This window comes from Vanellus vanellus (assembly GCF_965231255.1).
Source record: "Vanellus vanellus genome assembly, chromosome: 1".
In the NCBI taxonomy this organism is placed as follows: domain Eukaryota; kingdom Metazoa; phylum Chordata; class Aves; order Charadriiformes; family Charadriidae; genus Vanellus; species Vanellus vanellus.
The window spans coordinates 102,240,569-102,263,002 of NC_138905.1; positions in this window are offsets into that span (position 1 = coordinate 102,240,569).

The following is a 22,434-nucleotide window of genomic DNA, read 5'->3' on the forward strand; positions in this document are numbered from 1 at the left end:
TTTTCATAATTTACATTGTAATCTGATAACAATCTAGCATGAGTGTGGCTGCTCCAACACATGGGGAAAAAAAAAAAGAAATTAAGGTAAAAAGTAGCAAGCCTCCACAAATCCCAACTTAGCCATTACATAGTCAAATAGGATGTACCACCTTTTGTTGTTTGTACAGCCTGCATTACTTGCCACCCTCTCTTCTTCCTGTAGCAGCTTTAATTTGAGGGTTAGAGAATCAATTGTTTATTTTAATAATGTCTCCCTACTACTTGACATGTAGTACACAGTTTCATTTGGTTTTATCTCTGTATATAGGGATAATATAGTTAACTCCAAAAACCTCTATAAAAACACTTCTACAGAGGTTCTGTATTTCAGAGTTCTGTAAGTTCTGTATCCAGAATTCTGTATTTCTTTGTCTTTTAAGTTGTGTTCCTCTTCCAATGCTGGGAACATGCAGAAACAGCACTTAAGTTCCAATGACTTGTGCAGGCAATACTAATAACAAAGCAGTAACAGCCATGTCTACATTACACTATATTAAAAAAAGAAAAAATGTCCCCAAATGCTGGACAAACTTTACATTTAATCAATGCTGGTTTTGTTTGTTTGTGTTTTTTTTTTTAAATACAGTAAATTGGCCATGCAAAGTCAAGGGGCATTTCTCAAGTGCCTCCAATAAAACTGAAGCAAATTTATGAAAAGGTTGGTTGCAAATACTTGAACCAAAGCCAAACTCTTTTCCCCAGCTTGTAAAGTCTATTGCAGAAAGTTCCTCATATATTTAGCGTTCCCATTTATTGCTAAGAGCAAGACATAACTACTAATAATTAAATTCATGTTAAATCCCAGGCTCCCGTTTCACAGACCGAAAACCTCAGCCTGAAGTAACCAACAACTTACATTAGACATCCTTACTACTGAATTAAACGAGAATTAATACTTTCTCCCAAAAGCAGCAACTTATTTTCTAATTTAAAAAAAAATACTGAAAATCAAGTGCCACCAGAGTCATGGATGCATGAAGAATGAGATTGAGACAAGTAGAACAACATACGCGCTACCAGTAATACCATACTCAGCACTACTAACCTCAAAACCTGTTAATCACCTACAGAATAAAGCAAGATGCCCCAAAGGAAGCTTGGGGTTCCCCAAAATGTCAGCAGTTGAGGAAGGGTGGGATTAGCAGGCAGCCCCATTTATTTCTACAGAATTCACCTGGGTCCCTTCAATGCTTGTCAGGAGACTGACAGACTCGGGAGTTTACCAAAGTAAGACAGAAACCCGTTTCTGCACCTTTGTGCAGCTCATTCACACCATAAAATCCTGCTACTAGACTTCAGATGTTGATGAGAGACAAGACCAAGGCCCAGAAGGATTCCTCTCATATCTTGTTATAGCTGTGGACATGCCCCAGGAGCACAGACAGCACAAGATTCACATTCTTAAAATTTCCAGGAAGAGTCAACCAATACTTTTCTTTAACAGATAAGCTGCCAGGAATTAAAAAAAGCTTTCTCAAGGGGAGGCAGCAAAGAGATTTTCCAATTCCCAATTTTCTTCTCTATGTACCAGGCTATGCTTCCTTTATTGTCAGTAACAGTTGAGTTCAATTTTTCTTGTTCTACTTTATATTTATATTTTACAGTCTGTTTGGTTATTGCAGAACTCCTTTGCCATACAACTGAAATACTATAGTTTAGAGACAGAGCTTTGAAAAAGTATTAATGGTCAAATTCATTTCTCGTTTTTCTAATACTAAAGCAATACTTAAACAATTGCTAAAAGGTGATATTCTAGACAGCTTATGAAAATGCAATTAAATACTTTCACTCATAATGACCGGAATAGATATCAAAGCAATGACAAATGAAGATATGCAGAATGAATCCAGAATGCTCTTATTTATTCTTAATATCACTGTAACAAATCCCTTTGTCTCTAGTTTCTATTCCAAGACATATTGTTTGCTAATACAGAAAACATACAACTGAAACAGACTATTTAGTACGCTTTAAGAAAAAAAAAAAAAAAAGCTATCATAGCCTATCATAGACACAAAGCTGTTACTTTTTCCCTGTAAGAAAGTGTATGACAAATAGCCAAAATTATTACTATTTTTCACATGGATTTATTTCAGATGCAAGCATCAGGTGCACTGGATCACCTATCAGCTCTTCCATTACACCAAGGCATCAGCCTAGCCCTATGCAGCTTAATGTTACCATTGACTGCTCCTTTTCCAAGATCTGAAATGAAAATATAGCTCCAAGACACTTAATTTAGGAGGAATGGTATTCTGTTAATGAATACACTGAAAACTACAGAGGAGTTACTGCATTCCGGGGTTTTGGGGGGGTTTGTCTGTTTTGTTTTTTCGTTTTAGTTTTATTTGGCTGGGTTTTTTTGTAGGCACAAACTAGAAACGAGCTTTAGATCCATAAAGAAATCTCTCTCTCTCCTGGCATAGGAGACTTATCCTTTGAAAGTCTTAAGAAGAGATGTGTGGGTTGGTTTGACACACGCATCCCCCCAGCAAAGAAATATCTTTTCCTTAAAAACATCATGCAAATAATTTTTGACCAGCACAGGTCTGTGTCGAACAGGGTCTTAACACAAAATTATTACGTGCTCTGCAAAAACTCTGGCCCTGCTTTCGTGCTGAACTGCTGGTGATTTGGCTTGTGCTGGTTATCTCCTCCAAGGGGGTTCGTCATGGTGAACGCGAATGTAAAGAAGCATTTCTGGCAGCATCAGCAGGATAACAGACCTATAAAGGTAATAAAAGATGCAGCTCTATTCTCAGCCAGCCTGTTTAACCCCCATTGTCCATTTACTACTTTAAAGAGCACGGTGAGGTAGTATTTGCTTGTGAGGAGGGGGGGAGGAATGAAACACTGGTGAAAGACTGGCTGAAATGTCCTTCTGTCTTCAGACACTGAAAGGATCTCATGATCAGAGCAGGATTTTAAGGAGGTTCTACCCTTCACAGGCCCAGATGATGGGGGAAAGGAGTGAGAAGAGAGAAGCCACATCCCCTTATTAAAATAAACTTACCTGAACTTACAATCTCTTGACTTTCCAGTGCGTTTACAAAAAAGGCAGCCAAACTCTATGAAAGTCACTATTTATTTTTTTTCCCTTCTTCAGGGACAGGCGTGGGGCATGCTTGAAAGAAACAAGAAGTTCAGAAAGTCAGAATGTAATCTTGTAATTGTATCAATATACTGGGTCTACCTGAGATGGAGTTAATTTTCCTCATAGTAGTGCATGTGGTGCTGTGTTTCGGATTTGTGACTAAGACAGTGCTAAAAACACACCAGTGTTTTGGCTGTTGCTGAGCAGTACTTGCACAGCATCAAGGCTTTCTCTTTTCCTTCCACTCTGTCCCTTCCAGCGAGCAGGCCAGGGGTGGGCAAGAAGCTATGACGGGACACAACCGAGACAGCTGACCCAGATCAACCAAAGCGATATTCCGTGCCATGTAATGTCATACTCAACACTAAAACCAGAGAAGGCAGATTTGGGGAGGTAGCCGTTGCTCAGAGACTGGCTGGGCATCAGTCTACTTGTGGGAGGTGGTGATTGCCTTTGTATCACTTTTGGGTTTTTTTGTTTGTTTGTTTCTCTTCCTCTTTCCCTCAATTATTAAACTAACTTTATCCTGACCCACACATTTTCTCAATTTTGCATGATTCCCTCCCTCATGCTCCTGGGGGGGAAGCGAGCAAGCAGCTGGGTCGGGGCTTAGCTGCTGAATGGAGTCAACCAAGTACAATCAACTATTAGGGAAAATATTCCTTAAAGCAGTATTCAAAGTACTATTGCAGCTGTTTTCCTCCAATAAGTAAGGTGAAGGGAGAAATAAGGAGGCTAACGTGCCACCCATAGTGCTGAATTTAGACTCCAATTTTAATAAAATGCATTATTCAAATTAATGAGATTCAAGACAGTCATTTAAATTCACGAACAGAAATTTAATAGCAGATGTTAACTGAGCTCTATAGTTGAAATGAATTTGTGTGAAAGAGATGAGACATACAAGAGTAAAAGTGGAAACAGTATTTTGTGGCATAGAAGTAGCCTCTGACCTATTCTATACAGCTGCAGTAAGAAACCAGAAATTTTGTATACACACGGACATGAGTGAAAGATACATATATACACACCTGCAATTGTAATGAAGAGGAACTTTTTGCAGGAAAACATCTTTATATAAAAGGTCACAAACCTAACAAGTTTCTCAAAGGGACTGGATATTTACAAGGATGGCAAAAATAGCAGGAGTTACTGTACTTGGTAAATATACTTTTTGGGAGATCACATCTAAAAGTTATAGTCATTTTACACTGCCAGTGGTAGTCACGTAACCACTGCTCTTGCAGAATACAGTCTGGCAAGATTGGAGGTAGGTAGCAAAAGCCATCCATGCTGCACTCACAATACTACTATTGAAGGCTGAAAAAAGTCATTCAAAGCCTGTTGGAGGCTTATCTTTTTAACTGCAGTCGGCTTATACTACATCAATCTCTAGTAGTCAGGCCTTGTATTTATTATCAAGCCTTCTGGTTCCATATGCCTTTAACAAAACCCTAGAAACAAAGATGGTCCCAATTGTCATTGTATTTCACCCTAATCAACAACATGAGGTCAAATGCTACTAAAGCAAAAACTTCTGTAGCAGCCAGGTCTTTCACTTGTGGGACTTCCTTGTTTTCAGTAGGATTTTCATTGAAATTATTAAGACTACTTTAATAATAAGAAAAGAAATAATATGGGGGGGTGCTGGCACAGATTATCTCACAACTACTGATGAGCCTAACACCTCCAATGTGAGAAAGTGCATGTGTGATGCAGGTGTGGGGGGTGTTAAACATGGAAACCCCACTGTTCCTTGCATTGATTTTGCCTTCTGTTGTACTCGTACAATAAACAGTGTATCACACCATTTAGGAAAAAAAAAAATCAAAGCTGATGCTGTAAGGGGAAAGGCCAGTTTTTCTGCCTTTCCTCTTGCACCACTGATCCACTCAACAGCCCAGCAGGTAGAACATTTTCTTTCTACCTTGCTAGAAATGTTCTTAGCTAGAAAAGAGGAGCTTCTTGGTTTACATCTTTCTGCACATATTTGAATGAAACAAAGCAAACACAAAAAAGCCATCATGCAATCTCAGTGGAGGGAAGCCCTACCTGTAAACAGCAATGCAAAGCACAAAGATGCACTGGAAAGACAGTTACTGAGTCTTACAATGAGGATGGTCCAAAAACCAAACTCATTGGGAAACCTTCAGTTTCATTAAGAAACTAAGTTAAAAGCTACTGGGTAAAAGGGAAGGATTAAGAAGAAAAACAAAAAGAAGATCACTGAATGCGTTTGGTAGGAGGACTAAGTGTTTTGCAAATAAGCAGAACTTCACGCAGTCCCAACAAGGCCAGTGTAACCACAGAGAGCTGCGAAGTGAAGCAGCTCGTGACACAGACGTACCAACCAAACTTCACAGAGAGGAAGAAAGACTACTAAGCTCTCATACGTTTTTTTTCCCTGTGGCATACAGAGAAAGCAGAGAAGAGAGCAGTGCCTTTACAAAGTCTGCCACCAGGAAAATTTACACGTAGGATTACTCAGTGCCTTTCAATATTCAGTCAACTCCTACCCCTCTAATTACGCATGTTAAAATGAACGGTAATCTGGCTTGAAAGACGCAGAAAGAAGTCTCAATTTTATTTCACATATGTAATTTCAAATGATAACATGGAATGGCAACTGCAGAATGCCAGTTACCTAAGGGTAGAAACTGAAAAACTGAGTTGCAGTACAGGCAATCACTCTCTTCCTTTTTCTTCCCTAACTCAAGTTCTTCCTTTGGCCAACTGCATGGGGTTTTTTTAAATCAATAACTTAATTGAAACTTCTATAATAATATTACCATATTCGTTACTAATTTTGCAAGGCCACAACTATATACAGTGCTGTGCGTACAGTCATCATTTCTATCATTTGCATTTATCCAGCCTACAGCATTAATAATGCAAACAAACTTAACCAAGAACCGTAATTCCTTCATCCACTACAATAAAGCAAATGGTACATTTACAGTTGTCTGGAGCATTAATATAGTAAAAATGTCAAGAGCAGAGTTTTCTTCCAATGAGACAGAAGAAAGCCTTCTATTTTTAATTAATCTTTTATATATCTGATTGAAAAACAGAGCTGGAAATCAGTTCTGGAAACAGTATCAGCCTAATGAAAAAAAAAAAACAACACCCTTAAGAGCCATTGTCTTCATTCAGTCTCATCATATCCAGTTTCAAACTGGACTCTCCTCTGTTTTTCACTTTTACTTTGAACAGCAAAATAGACCACTGATGAAAGAGGATTTATCCAATTGTTATGAGCAAAGTAGCTTTAACTTCCTTTAGATATCCACTAACAAGATATAAAATGACACTTCCCGGACACATCACCAGCACAATAGGGCCTTTATTGATTTTCATATCATGTTCTTCAGTCTGAGATGACTCTCTTGAGGACTCTGCTTCCCAGCAGGAAAAAAAATGCCTTTTCTATGTTTGAATTCAGATCTATTAATGCATCCCTTGCTGGAGACAGTGCCATTTCAGTTCTTTCCCTCTGTAGTTGATGTGTCTACACCTTGCTGGCTCAGTGTCCTAATGGATCCCAGGGTTAGAGGTCAAAGTACAAAAACAAAAACCCGAAATTGCTCAGCTTGTGAATCAATAAGAAAAATACTCTTAACAATTTTTCCCAGGGTAAAATGTGCAACCAATGAGGTGTGATAAGTGTGTTCAACCTTCTGCCAAATCTATAAATACAATATCAAATCCAAAAGAAGTTACACACCAAAAATGAAGATGAAAAAGAGTTAATATTATTGCTCAGCTTGCATTACTGCCATCAGGAAATTCACAGCTGAAGGAACAGATATTAGTCTCTTCATTTGTCATTATAAATGTTTCTGAGGTGCAACACTGATATCCTCTTTTTGCTATAGAATTAAAAAAGCTAAAAGACAACTCAATAGTCAAATTACTTCTGAGAGGTAAGTTTTACAGATCAGGATAAGTTAACTTTGGTCATATGTCTGCATGTACCCATGATTACAAATTCAATATGTGAAAAAGAAACAGCGATATGAAGTCTTGGAACTGGCAGGAAGAAGCCATGGGGTTTCCACAGTCTTTACTTGAATTTGAAAAGTACAGCAGATTAGCTATGTATGTGCAGTCTCTGGCTTGCAGAGAAGTCTTAATTTGAAGAAACATTTAAATTTTGTAATATAGAAATAGCTATATAAAAAAAACAACCCCTGATGTTTTGTATTGCCTGTTTTTATTTCATATAGCACTTAACAGCCAACATTTACAGAGCTTAGATCACCGGAAGATGGAAAAGGGAAAATTAAAACACCCAAAATAATTGTATGTCTCAATTTTTAGCAGGCTATCTTTGTAACAGACATAAAATACAATTGCATGACAGTTGTGACAGGTGCTAACTCCAGTTACAAAATGAGGAGATCACTTGACAGCTAAAGAAATACATTTTAATAACAGACACTATGCACATTGAAACCAAAGCTCTCAAACCTGATCCCTACTACATTCACCCTTACGTAAATTCACTCCTCTGTACAAAGTTATATGAGAGCGTCAACATCTGGCCTAATAGGTTTAACTATCCATAGTTCCTCATAAAGAATAGCTGTCCCGCATTTTAAAGGCATGGTGTGCACACAGTCTACGTTAGGCAGTCTTGCTTGATCTTTGCCTCCAATTCTTTTGGCCCTTAACAGCCCCAGGACACATAAGTGTTCCTCCTTGTCAACCAGGAGAAGAAAAGATCTGCTACAGCATCCATAATTGTCTAATACAGCAGAGTATCAGAAGCTTCATTTTAAGTGGGTTAAAGGGAAGATCACATCAACATGGACACCCAACAACATTTTACATGCATTCACAGTAATGACTGACAGCTCTTTTTCAGTTATCTCAACATTCAATGACAGCAAAATTCATGCAACTGATGGGCAGCTGTATGCCTTGTTCTTTTCTACACTACATTTAAAATAGTATACAACTAAAAAAGTGACAAAAGCGTATCAGTTCACATCTCCATGAGTTGCACCTCTACCCTGCATTTGTAGGAAGAAGAAGAGGCTGGGAGGACTCAACTGGTCTTAGGATACAATAAGGAGTGGAGTGAGAAAGGTGGACTGGCAGTTGGAAGCAATGTGGATACACTTCATTACTGAGCTATAGAAGAGTGCTGCACAGAACCCTGAAAACCAGCATTGCAAAAAGCAGTTAAACACAATTTTGGCCTCTTCACTGCTCAGGAGTAGTGGCCCACAGCCCAGTGTTCTTCACCCCATCCTTAGGATGTTGTCCTGTTCTTCTTTGCTTACCAACCTGTGACTGCAAGCAGACAACCTGGTAGAGCCAGCACAGGAATGTTCTGTGCACATTCCTGACTCGCTGGCAAGATTAACAAAGGAGATAATATACAAACTGTCCAGGGAGGAAAACCAGTCCTACCCTCATCTGCCTCTCTTATCTGAAGTAACACATTCACCAAGATCAGCACTGTAAGAAATCCATCTCAGGACCATATCATGAAGGCCTCCCATTTTTATCTTGACACATTCCCCCATCTACTCAAAAAATCAAGTGTAGCAGGTCATTATGAAGGGAGACCATAGTAAACCAAGATAAAATGACATATAACAGTGTAACTGTCTATAAATAGATTAAAACATAATATCAGATACAAACATAAATACCATAATTTAAATACCCATTTTCCTCACACAAATGCCATGCCATATTTCCAATCACACTGTAACCCAACACTTACAACCTAGAAGAGTTAATCACAGTGTAAACAAACAAAAAAAGAAACCTCCCAAAACAACAAAAAACCCCCACAACACAACCAAAAAATCAAGAGAAGAGATTTACCACCAAAATTAAGGGAGCTGTCTGCTTTTCTCCCATAGTGCTATGAGCTTGGGTGTTTGTTTTTTTTGTACTTATCCAATTAGCTATACAGCCTATACTGAACATTTCTATGTGATTCATTCTGCATTTTCTTGGTGGACCACAGGCATCTTGCAGATTTTGTTGTGAAACTCCTAGTTTCTTAAAACAAAAGAGCTTGAGCTCAAATTGCAGTGCCTTCCTTATAAACATGTGGACATGCTGCACTGGTCTCTTTACATTCAATTCAGAGCCGGTGATTTGTAGGGACTTTAGTCTCCTCAGCCCTCCAGCTATCATTAGTAATCCTTTATCACCTGCAAACACTTTCTTCCACAGCATAACATGGTGCACCAGCAGGGTGTCTCTCTCTGCCCCTGGTCTGATTCTCTGTAAGCCAGGGAACTTAAGCAATCTTTGTAGCACAGGCTCTGAATTAAATTTCTAAGCAACTGAATTCCTTGGACCAAAAGAAGAGCTTTGTATGTGCTCTACAGGGCACAGACCTCATACTGACTCACTGTCTATGTAACTTATACAGAAGCATACAGACAGCCTTACAAAACCACATTTTTAATAACTCAGTTGAAGGTCTATTGTGTTATTAGCCCCAACTGATTAATTAACCCTATTCATACATTATATGTCATTGACATTTACTAGGACATCTATAGCTTGCTTGAGGGGATATTTGCCATTCAGTTCTGCTGGCAAAACACCTGCTGAGCAAAGACAATCCCAATTTTGGCTGGGATGGTGTACAGAATGCGCACACAGCAGGAACTCGGCAACAATGACTTGGCCAATTGATTAAATCTAAGCACTGACCAGCAGGTGTCTTTTCAGTGTGCTTTGAACGGCTTTCCATAAAGCCCTGTGCTTCACAGTAGCCGGATGCACATCAGTTTGGTCACACATTAGCATGTCAGGATTCTTTGCTGAAAGATGAAAGCATCACTCATTTGTAGATCTCAGAAGTAATAGCTCCCCGTGCCTCAAACTTTAGATGTTTCCTCAGGAGATCTTTCAAAAATTAACAGTTACAAAATAAAAGACAACAAGAATCTAGTCGTTTGAGTCACTTTGATGAGTCAAATTAAAACCAGTTTGATCTGGGGCTTTTTCTCCCTTTTCCTTCATTTTTTACAAGTGAAGGACCAGAGGTCTGCTGGTGCTGGCATATCAGTCAACTCTTTGCTGAAAATTGTCATTGGGCATCTGAAAGTGGCCGTGTGTTTCTGTTGTATCAATGGCTTTCAGAAAAACAAACTACTGATGTATACTTCTCCCATGCTCTTCTGACATACAGTTTGTCAAGTTTGCTAAAAAGCACAAGGCAAAACCGTACTGTGAAGAGGACCCATGGCATGCCAGCACATCTCTGAAGTTTACTGAAGTCTTTCTAGATCCCCATGATACAGACTTCCTATTCAAGTCCATGAAAGACCTTTCAGTAGTATATAACATGCAAAAACACAGAAAATTTAACTCTTCTTCAGTGACAGTTCAAGAAATTCAACAGTCCAAACATATGCTGTTTGTAGCGGTGCATTAGCAAAACCCTAACTTTTTATGCAACACAATTTTTAAAATACCAGCAATGTACACTCCCCCCCCAAATTAGAGCTTGGTATATCGGATTGAAGTTACTATGGATAGAGAGGTGTTATTTGGAATTAGCATTAAAAAAAAATTACTCAGCTGTAATGTCTGTACCTTTACAGTGGCAACACTTCCAGTAAAAGAAGCCATGGTATTCCAGTCCCACAGCAATACCAAAATCCCAAAAGCAAATCAAATTTCCACTAGAACTCTAGATGATTTCAATTACACAATTTTCTGTCCATACCTTAGTCTGATAAATCCGGTGCCTCTGTAAAGACATGACTTCAAAACACGCGTTTCCTCAATACAGAAAAGACCTTACATGTGATAAACTGATATTTTGTAGATGATAAAAGGAAATGTGCTTTCAGTCAAGATCTAGCTTGAACTCCGTGATACAGAAACAAGAACTTACCATAATTTAAAAGGAAATGACACACAGAAGAAATAACTCAACTATCCAGAGTTACAACTGATACTAAACATATTTTGTGGATGGATCAGCAAACGCCTCCCATATCACATGACAAATCCACACCTAGTTATCAGAGATCCAAGTGAGACATAACCACAGAGGTAGTTTTGTTTTACATTCTTTTAAAATCTTTAGAAATTTAGTACTAGCCACTACCAAAACCAGAGCACTAAACTAAACTAACTTTGGCTATTGCTGTGTGCAAGTCATCATGATCTGAAATTCAGGGACATTCCCAAAGTATTTGCAATATGCAAATAAGATCAGAAAGTAGCTTACATAAGTGAGACAGTTGTTCAGGAAGAGGTTGGCAGCACTGACCACCTCTGCAACAGTCACATACTTTACCTTCTGTTTAAAGCCTCAACTGCTAGAGTACCTTCATGGAAGGAACATGACACTAGAGCAAACTCCAAAAGAAAGAATCTGTAGTGAAGTAAGAAATTTTACTGATCAGATTAAGGTCTCAGAAGTGTATATAAAAATACTTTACAATAGAGCAAGTACACCAGTATTTTATGAGCAAGGTAGCTGGAACCATTGAAGTTGCAACAGTAATTACAGTGCACAGTTCTCTAAGGTAAGAGCAGTCATCATCTGTGGGCTGAATAAACAAGCCATTACTTAGGATCAGCTCAAGGCTTCTCAATCCTGCAGAGACAATGGAGTCTTTCCAAGGAAACTGTTCTCATCCTTGAGGAGGTAAGATTCAGCTTTGGCAAAGGCAGCAGAAAAGGGGGAAGAGTCAGAGGCGATGGACAATGTTCACCGGCCACCTGGGAAATGGAAATAGCTGGGGCCAGGGTAGAAAGGGTATAAGACTTAAACAAAGAGCAGACAAGAGCTGCAAAATACAAGATCGCTGCTCAAGATATGGAAAAAAGTAGGGGGATAGTGCCCATTGCTCCACACACTGATTCCCCTAGTAGTAGCCAAGGTCCTGCAAGCATGACAGACTGGCATTCTGGGCTGTGACACTGGCGAGTGTAACACCAGAGGAAGCTGGCTACAAGATTTACATGCAACTCTGACCCTGCTCTTAGTCCCCCTCATTTTAAGCAGTAATGTCGTGGCCATTTCCCTCCCCTCTCTTCTCAAATGGGGATTATACTCAGGTGCAGTTGAGATCTAAATTTTGCACAGCTCTTCAACAGTACTGGGGGGGGGGGGGGAGAACGAACAAATCAAGCTAAAAATCTTAACCTTGACAGGCATATCAAGGGCTTGTAATCTTCCAAGTAATCACTTCTGTTTCTATCTTAGACACCAAGCACAAGGAGCACTGAACCACAGAGTCTGAAACATACAAGCCTAAAGAAGCTGAGGGCTTTTGACCCACCTCTTCCTCATGTAATTGTCACCTTTGAGTCTGGCTCTAACTCCAACTCCCAGTTTAAGATCTGGGCGGTCTTGCTACTCATTCAAAATATGACTCTGGCTTGACACGAGCTACTGTCCAAAAAACATTGGAAAGTACTATCTGGAATATCATTATAAAAACAGCCAGAAGTATTTCCACCAACACAACAGGCTGAAAATATACTTGAGGTTACAGTTTCCGTAACTAACTGAATCACATCAGCAGTCTTATTTATAAGCTGGGAAAGGATTTAGAAATGCTTGACCTTCAGGAGTCAAAGAAAGATGCAGCTGTCCTCGTTACCATTTGAAACTTCACTGCCACTTGCTGAGGCAGAATTAATGCATTCTCCCAGCTTATCAGCAGAAATGGTAAATAGTCCACATTAATCAGGACATACCCATCTCATCTCAGTCTTTTGGGCATGAAGGTCCATTAGGGAATCAAAAACAGATAAAGCATAACTTCTATTACTTGAAGCTTCTACTCTGATTCTGCCTGAATTATCCTTGCGTTCCTCATAGAAAAGGGGTGGAGGAAGCGATTTATTTTCTGAGATATTCCCATTAAAAAAACCAACAACCAACCAAACAAACAATAACAGTACAATACATTCCCATTTCCTTATCCAATTTTTAAAGCACATAAGGGCAGGCAGATGTCAATAGGACTAACAACTCTGTTTTTTGGATTTTCAGCAAGCAAACACTGCTCTTTACTCTGCACTTCTAAGATCAGAACAGGTGAAGGTTCTTTTAGTAAGTTAAGCAAGAGGAAAAAAATACCAGGGTTTCCAGCTTTTACTCCATGTCTTTTTGAAAGAATTTGACAATCATTGTAATTCCCAGTTCTCAAAACTAGCTGAAGTTTAGAACATAAGCAACCTAGGTATGGTATGCACATAAGTCATTATTCAAGCTGTGGCAAGTTCCTAATATAACAACTGGTTTGAATCTCAGTGACCTTGCACTGAAGATCAGCGCAAAGACTTATAATGCAAACATATTTTGGTGGGATTTTTTTCTGATTGTAAGACTTTAGGCATAAATAAGGTTTCATCAATGCACATTTCTCAAGAAACTGCAACTACATTATTTCAGAAAACTCAGTACAGGTATACAATATTATTTTAGGCAGCCAGAAAACGGTTGGAAAACCATGGACTTAAGTTCCTTTCATCTCATATGATTTTACTTGCAAAAATGCAGTACAATAAGGACTATAGAAAACTCCTTTTCACCTTTTAAAAACCTTTAATAAAAATAGATAGTTTGGCTTCTCTCCCTGTACCTGATAACATTCTGCAATTGTTACTCATATCCCTGCTATCTTATTCATATCCCTGCTATCTTACTCAAGCAAAAGTCCTAATATGCTCAGCTGAAACCCTCCAGGCTGAGATAATTTTATGACCCATAATGAAGCGGCAAATCCTGGAAGAAAAAGCGTGGAAAAAAAAAGATTAGCTTTGTGTGATATTGTCTGTAGAATCATACTCTTACTTTCACCACCACTCACTGCTTCCCAGGTACTAAGCAAATGGCAAAGAGCCAAATTCTAAAGAAAGTCTCATTAAGTGACTCCCCACAGCCACTCGGCATTGAGAGTAGCAACCTGTTCATTTCTTATATGTCATGAGATGCTGTGAATGCTTGAAGTAAGTATCAGGATTTGTTTTTATGAAATCCAAAGTAGTTCAAGTCCAAGTTAATTTCCACTGAAATTCGATACAACACATAACACAACTATTGCAACATTTCTTGATAGGAGCAAAATGAATTTGTGTTACCCCACTACAGTCCAGACGGGATGAGTAATTCCTGAAAAAGGTCACAACATAAGAAATTCTCCAGAAAGACTAACAGCACCTCAGTCTGCTTACCCAGCGGCTCACATGCTTCCTCAAACTATAACTTCTTCAAAAGGATAAAATATGCAACTTTCAAAATGCTGTTCAGAAATATCAATCAAAAGAAAGCAAGGAGAACAGAGGCCTACCTCTAAAAAAAGAATAAAAAAAAAATCACCACTTCTTCTCAGATTCAATCAAGTTTGAAGAGGCTGACATCATGTAAATCCATCCAGAAGGAGACATAGTAAAGCCACATCAAGTAACATTGTGGTCTTCTGATAAAATATGGTACATGAGTATACACATTACACATATTGAGAAAAAGTATTTCTTTATGAATGCCCGTTTCCTTACAGTGGGAAACAATCATGCCCACATCTTACAAAATGTTTTGTTTTGCACAGAAAGCATTTATGGAAAAGACATATGCATGTATTGGATTCTGAATTCTGTCATTCAAAAATCAGTTATTCCTAGGGAAAAAAAAAACCCAAACTATCTGAATCTCCAGCTTGTAACGTGTGATTTAGATTTCTGAAGCTAGACTCTTTGTGAAATGATAAACCTCAAGGCTCATCACACCTGGGAAGGACACATCCAATATCAACAGAGTTTTAATCTACCACCCTACCACTATGGATCCAGAAACTGAAAGCAAAAACACAAGAGCGCAAGCCTGGGGCAGGTAGCATTTATGGTGCTGCACGCAAAAGCAGATTGCACACTGAAAGGCAGCACTTGGGAATGTGACAAATTTAGCCATTTACATCCAGAGAGTAAATCTGTCCTTCTTGGAAGAAAGCTAAGTTGTTTTCAGAGCTTGCTTTGTATATTTGCAGGGACATTCTTCAGTTTTGTTTGCTTATAATTTGATGTTCTTTGTTAGGCTGTGACAGTTTTACTTGCAAAGAGTTAATCATGTGTCCCCATCCTATACTGAAACAGTTATGGCCACTGTTACCAATTATAAATGTTTCTGTTTATTACTTATCTGGTCACTGGAGGTAAAACAAGGTGCACAGAGTATAAAACTGCTTTGGTTTTAATCCTCTGTATTTAACACAGATACAGCCTCAACACCCAAAAAGAGCCTGTGGATACTCAAATGGACTGGGATGGAAGCAACTACAGTTTTCCTTCCTTCCTTAGAGCAGAGCTGTAGGGCGGAATATACAAGTGAGATGGGGCAGAAGCTGCACTCTGTCTGCCTTGTGAGAAATTCTGCCCCTCCTCGGAGACTGCCTCTGGAAGCATCCCCATGCACAGTGCTTCTGTACTCCTTATGAAGGTCTTTGCTTTAGAGCCATCACCACCAAGTCTCCTGAGGGATGACTAGAGCCTGGAAAAAATTATTTATTGAAAGCAATTTATCTGACAAATATTGACATGTGATTCAAATTCCTTTCAGCAGTTCATTATTCGACCAGCTCCGCAGACTGTCCAAATTCAGCAAATAACTCTTTCAACACGTTCTTTTCACAATCCCTGAACTCCTGTTTAGGAATAATTTTTATTATTTGACAAGCACACCTGTCAAGCAAGTATTTTGTCCCCACTGTTGGTGTAGTAGTACCACAAAAGCAGAGAGAAGAGGACACATGACTGCAGCTCTACAGGATGTCTCCCTTTATTTCCTATTTAGGATGGGCTATAAACCTTGCAAGGCTGTAAGCAAGCACCAGAAATACTGATGTAGAAGTACTTGAGTTAAAATGAAGACCACAGGGTAACTTTGATGTAGGATTCACTTGCCAAAAACAATCTCTGCCATCGCTCACACAGAAGAAAGGAACACAGTCACTATTCTCCCCTCAAAGATGATGTGCTTGCGTTGCAAACTTACAGCCTGCTTCCAACCTGTAAGTGGATTCTATCACACACATCAACCTATGGAATTATTTAGCTTGTACAGACCTAGGGCCTGAAAATAACATAAGGTCAATCCTTACCTCTACTGGGAGATACATAATGAATCTGATTCTACAGTTTTACCCCTTGTGTCATCACTTATCATGGTACCAAGTATGAGCCACATGCAAGCAAGAAAATAGGACAGATTTTTACAACAGTGATATAAAATCAAGTGCAGGTGAGTGGAGCATTTTTAACAGGAAGGTTCTCCTGATGTCACAAGGAGATACCATCAGGGTAAACAAGAAGTAAGAACACTTTTTAATACAGATATCCAACTATTGTGTACTAAGAGAAAAAATTAAAAGGCTAAATAAAAACACCGAAAGCAAACTTACTGTTTTGTATTGCTCCGCTCTTTCACCACTCCACTACTACAACTCTAATCTAAAGAATAACTGGAAAGGCAAAGACACACGTTTTTCTGGTTTGTTACTTCCTCCACCCCTCCTTGTAACAAGTCATCAAAACCAAACTGGTGTACCAGCATACAAACTAAAGCACTCTTGTACTTCAACCCTTTTTGCCTGAGGAATTCTCTTGGCTCACGGGTTTGATGTCAGCCCTTGATTGTGTTTTGATGTTTCTGCAGATCTATGATTGAGTTCAATTCTCAGCAGCCAAAACAGACATTTGTCATCCTGTGTGCATCAAATTTCCTGTGGCACACTGCCCACTTAATCATGCAGGCAAGGGGAGCTTTGACAAAGCGAGGGGCTGTCTGCAAGCCACTGTGACCTAGCATGTGTGGAGTCACATGTAATTACCATTAGTTATAAGGATCACTCAAGGCTCCCGGGTGTTGCTGCACACCAGTTCAACCACACCAGAGTGTTTGAGTAAATATTTGCACGCAACAAGGAGCTGTTGAGAGGGTTTTGTCTACAGCCACAGCCCCCAGTACATGAAATATTCAGCACATGAAATGTCTCCAGTGATGCAGAGTGGTGGGTTTTCACTCTGATTTGATTAGCAGTGATGATTCTTTCATGAGGTGTGACTGTCCTTCTAGATTAGCATCAGCCCAGATTTCATGCAGCAGTCACGGAAAAAAGGAGATGGCAAAAGAACAGTCTAACATGTTACAAGGGTTACTTTGCAGAGTCTCTACTGATTATGAGAATTCTTGTTTAAAAGAAAATGCTGGAGCTAAATCTTAAGTTTAAAAAGCATTACTATGTAGAAATCTAAATTTAAACACAAATGCAAAACTCAAATCTCAACACTAGAAAGAGTTAACTAAGAAAAAAAAAAAAACAACACAGGTTTAACTCAGGGAATGCCTTAACACGCCACAAAAGAGACATCAATTCTTTACCCATAAAATCCTAGAAACATAGAATCATAGAATGGTTTATGTTGAAAAGGACCTTGAAACATTACACAGGAAGATGTGCTTCCATATTAAACATAATGATAATTTCCTAATGAACACTGTACAACTTGTTATTTATACTGAATCGACGTTTAGTCACATTGCTTCTAAAACTTTTTCACCTAAGTATATCTCATCGCTATGCAAGCAATTGGCAATTTTCAATAATGATAATACGATTTTGGTGGTGTACTTTTAATACCAGCAATTTAAACTGTTCAACCATGGTACCATTCCCATATTATTTGTATAATGTAGAAGTGAAGGTCTGAACCTGAATCTAATGTAAGCAAGAAAATTTTGCAGGAAAAGGCAGTTTATCAGACGGAGTGATGTAGCTGGAACAGGCAAAAAAGGGCTGGTATTCCTGAAAGTTGTTTGCTAATTTGATCAGTTGCCATTACAAACCTTGTTTTAGACATACCTCTCTGACCTAAACAAATCGGCTTTTGGAGAGGCTTGAAACTCTGTAGCAAGCTTTCTGCCTTAATATGAAAAGCTGACTATGCAGCCACTTAAAAAACCCAAACAAACAAACAAAACAAAACAAAAAAAACAACCCCAAACCCCACTAAACTCCCAAGTTAAATCTTGGTATGTATGCCATTATTGGCTGTACTAGACCAACTAGTCTCTCTCTACACAACTTTGCAGGCACAGAAAAGAGAAATTCTGAGGGTTCTCAGATGCTGAATTCTCACAGTGCCTCTACAGCAGTTATTTAGCAGACAAGGTTTCTGTAATTGTCACTGAATGCGAAAACTCTCAGTATTCCAAAAGCTTCTGTTCTCTGCTTCCTCTGTGTGGGCCTGTGTTAAAAAACTAAATACAGAAGGATATCAGGTTTCTGAAGACCAAATGCCTTCAACTTGAAACAGGTTTAGAAACTGGATGTCTCAGAATCTACTTCAAACCATTAAAAAAAGTTTTAAAACTATCAAAAGCTGGTTTTGAATTTGTAAGATTTCCTTTTCCATGGGCAAGTTAATAAATATGATACTGCAAAAGCAGAAACCAGGAGAGCAAGAGGTCGAGCAGAGAGGATCCTGTCCTGCTACTATATGGAACTTCTTTTCACTACACTGCAGGCCCTAGATATGATTCCAATTTTACATTTATTTCCCACTTAAACAGAGGTGAAAGGATGCTGCAGGTTACACCTACGAGAGATATCTGCCTAGTAGTCCAAACAGAAATTTTATTTTCCTAATTAAACCAGTAATTGCAATGTGGAAAATTGAATGATACAGGGATACAACTAAGATATCAATGATGGTAGACATCAGGTGTTATGCTTAAAAGCACTTTAAAACACTATTATTACCACTACTGCTGATTGTTGCATAGCAAACTCCAAGACAAATAAACTGTAACATTTCCTTTACTTTCTTAACTTCCAGTATTACAGTTTATACTTGCTGCTATACATACAGTAAGGTTACCTACATACAGACAACTGATGAGTTTCCTATTATGCCTTGCGGCCAAAAACCACAGAAAGAAGGAATAAAGCTGCATGCACTGTCTCTCAGCCACACGCAGATTCTACTGCACTCCATATATAACGTGTCGTTTACTTCTCTATTCCCAGCCAGTTTTTTTTAGGAGAGATAAAGCACCAGGAGCCAACCTCAACCTTCAAAACAATGGAAAAGTGTATGCTTTTTTAATTACACCAAATGACGTTTGCTCATCACAGTGGCAGAGTTCATGGAAACATCACGAAACCTTCTATACCCTGACCCTAAACCTTCTGACATTTAATTACCCAAAGCATGATCTGAAGGACTATGGCAAAAGTTCTTTTTTATTCATTTCGGTAAGGAGTGTTAAAACCAAAATCAAATGTTTCTGCCAAGATGAAACCCATGTGTATAAATCTCACTTTCCTGTGAACCAACACCTGTGGCAGCCTTCAGAGTACTTGGTTCAGCCATTCTCAATGCTCTCCTTCCTTGGTACCACTGGTGTAGGGATAGGAGCATATCTGTGAACAGATAATGTCCATAACTACTCCATACAAACTAGCAGAAGAGTAAGCAGTTAGATGTATTGCCACGCACACGAGAAGCTTCTCAAACCACAGAGGAGCATACAGTTTGCTTTGTAGAAATAGCTATAGGAATGCCATCAGCACACGAATGCCAAGCCTGGAAATTCTACAAGATGAGAGTTTTTCAAAAACTGTTGAATGTCCACTCTCTGATAAGCCTGGCCGTCTCCAAAAAGCAACATGCACCGATGAAGATACTTAAAACTGCTAAAGAAAAGTAGGGAACAGAGTAAATAGGAGAAGCTTGGGTCACTGAAGTAGAAACAGACAAACACTGCCTGGCAGAATGAATCAGGAAATGCAAGTAAAATAAGCGAATCAACCAGGACAGGCTTCCCAAAGATTTCATGCTCTGAAACATACCGATATCTCAAAAAGATTGTTTGAACGTTATTGATGGTTTGATAAAATTTGTAACAATATTTTGTAAGTTTTTGCAAACAACAATCTCTAGCAAACTTGTACGGTTTTGTAGGTTGGTTAGGAAGGACAGAGTACCTGCAGAGACTTCTCATATCATTCTTGTTGCTTCTTGTAGGCTGAATTCTCAGTTTCTACTGAGGCAAGTACCTTATCTTGAACAGTTGTTTAACCAAAATACAACACTCTAATGATAAAATACTACTAAATAAGTCATCTGCATTCCAACGTTACCTAAACTTCAGCAGGTTTACCTTTTATACAGCCTGAATAGATTGAACGTGTGCATTACAGAAAGGTAAGACTCAATAAATTAATTCTAACTTTCCCCCCTGCCCCTTTTCAGAAGCAGAAGTACACATGAACTCCAACAGCATTAAAACTCACAACAGATAAATGAGCATTATCTGGAAAGTAATATCCAGATGCTGAAGTATTAAAAAAAAAAAAACAAAAACAAAAACCAACCAAACAAAACCCTCTCCCTACAGCTGGAAAAGACTCAATGCTGTCCTGATTTTGACCAAGTTGCTTCTGCTGTTACTATTTCATTTCTGTTGAGTCAAAAATCCAAACCAAATCAAGCAAACAGGTTTATAATCAAACTAACAGGCACAGTGAATACATCCCTTGTCCCTGAAGTACGAGGCATTCATCATATAATCCTCCCCCACCATAAAATGCTCTTGAATTAAAAAAAAAAAAAAGCCAAAAGAAAACACACACACAACAAACAACCTAGATGTAAACAACCTTAATGTTCCAGTACATTCTGATCTGAAGTTTGAGGCTTGGCCTATTACAAATAGGAGTCACTTAGAAAACACTAATTAGAAAATTTGTTTCAAAGGGCAAAGAGAAACAAGTTCATCTCTACTTTCAGCCTCCCTGCCCTGTATAAAAAATTATAATCTCCTTGTCTCTTTGTGAGATTTCAAATATAAATATTTTTTTAAAATTAAATTTAATTTATTGTGTTGGTATCATAAAATTTTAGGATAGTGTCATTAACAGAGATTATAAAAACTAATTTTTAAAAATCCTTTTAAATATTTTAAACTAAGTCTTTTAAAACAGTATCACTATCTCTGTAATACAAGTACATAAACAAGTGTTTCCACTGGCATAAGCCCAAACTCAAAAATCCAAGGTAGGAAAGGTCATTTTCCCTGTACTTAAACAAAGCAAAGGTTTTTTTCCATAGTGTGCTTACAAATACTCTGCGTAGTTTCCCTCTAATAACAACCAATGTAGTTCACTCTCCATCAGGAAGGTTATTCTCCAGATTATGCACACATTAAAATAACCTCTAGAAAAAACTGTACATACCTTTTGGCCAATGAGTATTTAGAAAAAGAGCAATAAATTAATGATTAAAAATAACAAGGGCAAAATACATTTACTCTGATCATATTAACCTCTGGGAGTTTCTCTAAGATTCCTTCTGTGTATTATCCAACTAGGATCTTAACTCAGGCACAAACCTATAAATTAAATTATTGGCTAGCCAAGGCTGGCAACTATTGAGTCAGAAAAAGTATGGGCTTTCGAAAAGAGGAAATGCACTGAACAACTGCAGGTAACAACACTCAAACTGATTCAGTCTCTTAATCTGGCCTGTCAGGCATCAAGACTTAGCTTGATCTCTTGAATTACTTTCTTAACAACATGGGGTTGTTGACAGTGGAGGTGAATCACAATTTTCCTTTTTTTATGTTGAAATACCTCGATCACTGTAAACTCGGAAGTTCATCTTCCAATTTCAGTCTATTTCAATTAAAAATACTAAAAAAAAAAAAAAAACACAAAGGAAGTGAAAGCTAGAAGCTGTGTAGAAGTGCTAGCACAAGGGCCAAAAGACTTGAAAATCCAAAATGAAGATCAAAAACCAGAGGAACGGAACAAAACAAAACAAAACATCAAATCAGCCAACCTGAACAGTACTACTACCATAGAGCAGGAACCTCTCTGTTGGGCCAGCCTAACTTTTGAGATTTTCTAAACCTTCATAATCAATACAGGCCTTAAGAGAGCTACTGTAATTTTACTTTATTTTGCATTGAGTCTTCACTGGGAAACTTTGCAAACGGCAAAGTATGAAAGCAGTTTGAAAAAAAAAAAAGCATTTAGGTTTAAACCTTGTGAAAAATAGAGGTTGAAAACTCACATAATTCTTAGAACCTTCTGAACATGAAAGGTTTGATGTTTGCAAGACATCAGACACCACAGGGCTAGCCTATTTCTCCAGTAATTTACAGCAAATTTAACCTTATCAGTATTCAGAAGCAACTGTAGTATGGAGAAGAAAAACAATACCTTAGAAATATACGAAGGGGAGATAAAAGGAGAGCAGTGAGGAGGAAAAGCATATAATGTCTTAATTGAACTG